The following is a 6,446-nucleotide window of genomic DNA, read 5'->3' as shown; positions in this document are numbered from 1 at the left end:
CCCTTTGCTGTCAGCAGCGTCGATCAATTTTTTCTTTATTCTTAGTTGTGAAGTAAATATTGCCTCTGACATGTGAGTCACTAAGATGCATAATCGTCGATTGTTTTGAATGTTCTCTATGAATTGCCAGGCCTGTGTGTTTGATTGCAATGTACAGAAATGCTAAAAAGCTGCTCAAACTCTTTGTACTCCTTCTATTCCTTTTTACTTTGCACATTGTGAAAGTGCATACTTTTTTGTATAAGATTGGTCAAAGTAGAGATACTTTGACTGCAGACAAAACTTGTATGCAGACTAGAAAGGACCGGAGGGAGTACATGTGAAACTGCTGCAAACGAGGTGATCACCCTGGGAATAATGCTAGTACGTATTGTTTTGCATGTTCATCCAATGCCAGTGATACAGGAATTCGAACTAATCGAAATAAATTCATTCATACACAGTCGGATTTCATATAAACATGCCGGATTTCATTACATTTCATACATTCTTCAACTAAAAAGGGGTGCGCTGGAGGTATAATTAATTAACCGAAGCTACCCAACTGTGTCCCGCTGAGCCGAACAGAAGCTTCAGTGACTTAACTGCAGGTGCAGTTGCGTAACTGACATGTGGCCTGTTGGGCCCACGTGTCAGTCAGCCAACTGCACCAGTAGTTAAGTAGAAGCAGCGTTCTTCTCCAGCGCAGCTCTCCGACTCCATGTCGCCGCCAAGAAGCTAACCGGCCGTCAATGGTCAAGCCGCCTAGCTTGGCTTCAACCGGAGGGTAGCAGCGGTGGCCTTACTTGGACCCGAGCGGCGGCGACCTACCGTGTTCTACTCTTCCTTGTTTTCTGTGTGGCGTGGCCTCGTTGGCAGCGGGGCGGGGCCTCGGCGGAGCCGGCGATGTCCTCTGTCTCATTGCCGGCGGGCGGCACCTCAGCGGAGCGGTGGAAATCCTCCCCCACGTTGCCGGCAGGGTGGGGCCTCGGCGGGGCCGGCGATCTCCTCTGCCTCGTTGTTTGCGGGGCGGGGCCTCGGCGGGGCCGGCGGTGTCCTCTGCCTCGTTGTTGGCGCCACGGGGCCTCGGCAGACCAGGGCCTCGTCGACGCCAGCGGAGCGGGGACTCGTCAGAGCCGGCATTGTCCTCTGCCTCGTCCTCGGTCTCGCCAAACAGCGCCTCGCCCGCTTCATCGCCCTCTTTGCTAGCCTCTTTGTAGGCGGCCGCAGCCTCCGCCACCCGCATGCGGTACCGCCAGCGCTCGAGTGGCGGAGCGGTACGAGTCGAGCAGCGCCTCCTGCTCCGCCCGCTCTGCGGCGATCTGCTCCTCTGCCTGCAGGTGCTCCTAGAGGAGATGGTCATTGTATGCGGCGTCGACCTGCGCCTCCCGGAACTGCTCCTCACGCATCTGCCTCACGATGCGTATATATTGGGCACGGGCCTCGCCGATGGTCATGGTGCAATGCACCGGCGAGGATGGCGCGGAGGAGGGGGTTGGCGCCGGATCGTCGACTACCATGTTCTCCATTGGGACGTCGTCGTCCTCCGGCTGCCTGCAGGCCAGCCGGTCGGCAGCAATGGCTGTCATCTCCTTGTGGTCCGTCGTCCGCCCTTCTCGAAGAGCGCTGGAGCGTGAGGAAGCCATGGTGGGCAGTAGTGGTGTGGACAGGAGAAAGGTAACGGATGCGGATGACTGCGGCTATGACCGACGCAGCAGTTTATATAGCAATGGTGGGTGGGCGGAGGGACGGACATGTGGCACCGGAGTAGCCGCCTCGGCAACCGCGTATCATTAATATGGGAGGCAGATGGACGGACGGACGACACTTGTGTCGTTTGAAGGCGGAGCAATCGCCTGCACCGGGAAGCGGGTCGGGCGGCGCTGACTGTTTCGGGCGGAAAGCGCGCGCGGGTCAGGAGATGACTTTACTTAGAGAGGATGACAATGGGGACCCACCAGGTCCATAGCCTCACGTACGCAAGTGCCTCCTTATTATATATATATATATATATATATATATATATATATATATATATAATTTATTTTGCTTCCTCCTAGTTTCCTGACATCACGGTCCCACACCATTGTCAACCTATGTACTCCCTCCTTTCCGGTTTATAGGGCTTATCTCAAAATTTTAGTTTTCCATTTTATAAGGCTCAATTTGGTTGTTTTCCATCACATGTTCAGATTCCAAGGTGCATTAAATCATTGCATGCAAGTATTAAGAGAAAATTGACCAATGCATGTACTTTATGCATGCACGCATTGATAAACATAATTTTTTTAGGATAACAAGAGCATTAATTAGGTGGTTTTGGAAAACTACAAAAAGTATTCCACCACTCGTCATCTACCTTGATTGGTGAGATTTTTGAATTGAGCACTATAAACCAAAAAGGAGGGAGTAGTCAATAAACGAGAGAATTGCACAAGAAGCGGCCGACAGCTGGGACCAGGCAGCTCGAGCAGTATTTGTGTTTTTGAGGTGTGAGCACTGCAGAGTTTTCCGATGTTTAGCCCAGATATTAATTTTTCTCCTCTGAACAACAACGAAAACATCGCTGCAGGTATTAACTGGGCGGGCTGTGGCCCGTCTAGCCTAGGCCAGATATCCAGCCCAGATATTAATTTTTTTCAAGCTGAAAATGGCTAGCCCAGCTATACTTTTTTTTAGGTATACCCAGGCAAGGTCAAGTTGTTATTCTCCGCCCCGCTGGGCTGCAAATCTTTCCTAGGAGGGATGCATTAGGCTTAACAAGAAAATGGGCTTTAAGAAATAATAAATGGGATGTAATTATAAAAACTGGGCAGTAACTATAAAAAATGCACCAAACACGTGATTACTTTATAAAATATTATATTTGGATATTGAAAATTTTAATTTCATTAATTGTTGCGAGCGCAATGTTTTGTTGGATTTTTACGTAATATAAATTTATATTGAAATTGTATTTAATCTGACTAGAAATTTCGGGATAAAAATATTTCGGATCCCATCAAAATGTGGGAAATTTTATTGAATTCGGTTTTGAACGGTTGGTTGAAATGGGATGTACTTTTAACAAACTGTAAATGGGCTGTAGTAAATTCCATTAGAATTCAAAAATGGGCTACACATTCTTACAAATCTCAAATGGGCTATAAGTTATCTGCCACACACTTCTGGCCTTACTAAGTTGAAGCGTCCCCTAAAAAACAGAGTTGACGCGTATACAAGGCTTTGTCAACTTATAGTCAACACACGGTTCTAGCAGCAGTGGCCGTTGGATGTCCATCCAACAGATGCCGTGCTTCTTCTTTCAATCTCGGATATTCTAGCTTCACCCGCCCAAAAAATGATTCCTCCCCCTGACATCTGGGGCGCACCGTTTCGGAAGCTAGCCTGTGGGCCTACTAAGTTGACGTACCAAGGGCTTTGTCAACTTAGTCAATATAAAATGATTCTAGCCGCAGTGACCGTACGATGTCCATCCAACGGCCGTCGTGCTTCTTCAACCTCTAGTCTTCTTGCTCCAGCCGCCCAAAGCAGCGCCGGTCGTGCCGCCTGCTCCTGCCTCCCGTGGCCGGCTGTGTTGTTGCGGAGGCCTCACCGCCCCCTACTACTCCCACCGCTGGCCAGGCCATCCCTCCACTCACCCACACCCCCTGTTATTCTGCGGTGACGGCAGCGCAGCCGAACCAGTGAACCCTCATACTCCTCTCCGCGTGTGCATGCACTGTCGCGTCTTCCCCGGCTCCGCGTCATCCCCTTCCTAGGCCTCGCCGTCTTCCACCGCCGTGGTGCTCTCGGTGCGGCGTGGTCAACGTGGTCAAGGAACGACTTCCATCGGACGTGGACTGTACGTGGAGAGGCTGACAGCTGGGTCCACGGCAGCCGCAAGGAAGTGCCTCCTTATTACGCACAAAATAATTATTCCTCCACCTGACAGCGGGGACCCACCGGACGGGCCACCGTATTTCGCGAAAAAAATGATTCGCTCCCTGACTGCTAGGACCCACGAGCTACATATTCGCACGCAAGGAAGTGCGTCCAAAAAAAACAATTCGCCCCCTTGACTGCTGGGACCCACCAGCTACATCTTCGCACGCAAGGAACTGCGTCCAAAAAACGATTCGCCCCCCGATTGTTGGGACCCACCAGCTACACCTTCGCACGCAAGGAAGTGCGTCCAGACAAAAAACAAATAAACGATTCACCCCCCTGACTGCTGGGACCCAGCAGCTACAGCTTCGCACGCAAGGAAGTGCGTCCGGGCAAAAAAAACCAAAACGATTCGCCCCCCTGACTGCTGGGACCCACCAGCTACATCTTCGCAGGCAAGGAAGTGCGTGACAGTCGGGACCCACCTGGTCGAAGCGTACGTAGCGTTGTCATTCTAGTCGCGAACGTGTATGCACATACTGGTCGATGTAGAGGCGCGCACGTGTCGTAGTAGAGGCGCGCACGTAGCATGTACACGTAAGTACAACGGCCAGGGTGCAAGAAAGAAAATATGGCCACATACGTACATACGGGCAGGGTCTCGAACGCCTACTCGCGCATACGTACGGCCAGGGCTCGTGTACATGACTGGGTCGTAACGGAGAAACAGCGTTGTCGTCGTGTTCATGGGGAGGCAACGGAATGCGTCGTGTTCATGGGGAGGCAACGGAATGCGTCGTGTTCATCGGGAGGCAACGGAACGCGTGGGAGCCAACCGGCTGGGTCGAAACAGAATGCGTGGTCGTGTTCATCCGGAGGTCTTGGACGGAACAAGCGATGGAAACGAGGTCTGGCGTACCGCAGAACGGAGGAAACGGCCTTGTGTTCGACCGACCACATTCGAAACGGGATCCTTTTCATGGGGAGGGGTCTGGCGTACCGCAAAACGGAGGAAACGGACCTCCTATGGTTGAAACGGGGGTCCTGTTGATCGGGAGGGGTGTGGCGTACCGCAAAACGGAGGAAACGAACCTCCTATGGTCGAAACGGGGGTCCTGTTGACCGGGAGGGGTGTGGCGTACCGCAAAACGGAGGAAACGGACCTCCTACGATCGAAACGGGGGTCCTGTTGATCGGGAGGGGTGTGGCGTACCACAAAACGGACGAAACGGACCTCCTACAGTCGAAACGGGGCTCCTGTTGATCGGGAGGGGTGTGGTGTACCGCAAAATGGACGAAACGGACTTGTGTTGGAGCGCTAGGTCGAAATGGGGGTCCTGTTCATCGGGAGGGGTGTGGCGTACCACAAAACGGGACTCCACGGGATACTGTTCATCTCCATCATCGACCTCCTCCAGCCTCCAAGGGCTACCGTCAACCTCCTCCAGCCTCCACGGGCTCCTGTTCATCCAGCCTCCACCGCGTGCTACACCACCGGCTACTGTTCAACCACCCCTCCACCGGCACCCCTCCACCATCTACTGTTCATCCAACCCTCCACACCACGGGGTCCTGTTCAACCACCCCTCCACGGGCACCCCTCCACCATCTACTGTTCATCCAGCCCTCCACACCACGGGGTCCTGTTCATCCAGAGGCAACGCCACCGCTCACTGTTCATCCAACCCCTCCCCCCCCCCACCCCCCCCCGCAACACTCACTGTTTATCCCAGAGGCAGCATCGATCGGCTTCAGTTAGCAGCAGTAGCGAAGGAATCGCTCGATCGGGTTCAGTTAACAGCCATCGATCGATTGCTCGGGTTCAGTAACGCGTAGCCTGCAGTGCAATCGCTCGGGTTCAGTTAGAGCCCAACACCTCGCTCGGGTTCAGTTAGAGCCAACGCCTCGCACACACGCGCGTACGTGTACGAGAGAAACACGCATCGCTCGGCCCCCGACCTCCCATCGTAATTGGGAACTCCCCGAAATTTTCCTCGCCCTCGCTTCTACCACAGTCTTTTCCGTCATGGACGGCCCAAAGAATGTCATGCAGCTGCGTCTCCGGCTCGTCTAGGACGAAAAGCCCATTTTCTATCATGATTTTTTTCATAGAAGTAGGAGCCCACCACATCTATGATGATACCGGGTTTTGTCACAATTATCGTCATAGAAGTGTCATATGTATGACAGAAAAAAAATTCGTTCAGCCCAAAATGTCATGGATGTGTCTTTTTTTGTAGTGCTTTGTCATCGGTATGTTACTTGCCCAAGATTCGATCGTCGGTATCTCAATACCTAGTTCAATCTCCTTACCGGCAAGTCTCTTTACTCGTTCCGTAATACATCATCCCGCAACTAACTCATTAGTTACAATGCTTGCAAGGCTTATAGTGATGTGCATTACTGAGTGGGCCCGGAGATACCTCTCCGACAATCGGAGTGACAAATCCTAATCTCGAAATACGCCAACCCAACAAGTACCTTCGGAGACACCTGTAGAGCACCTTTATAATCACCCAGTTATGTTGTGATGTTTGGTAGCACACAAAGTGTTCCTCCGGTAAACGGGAGTTGCATAATCTCATAGTCATAGGAACATG

The sequence above is a fragment of the Triticum aestivum genome, chromosome 1B, assembly GCF_018294505.1.
Source record: "Triticum aestivum cultivar Chinese Spring chromosome 1B, IWGSC CS RefSeq v2.1, whole genome shotgun sequence".
NCBI classification, from domain to species: Eukaryota; Viridiplantae; Streptophyta; class Magnoliopsida; order Poales; family Poaceae; genus Triticum; species Triticum aestivum.
This window is presented reverse-complemented; position numbering follows the sequence as displayed.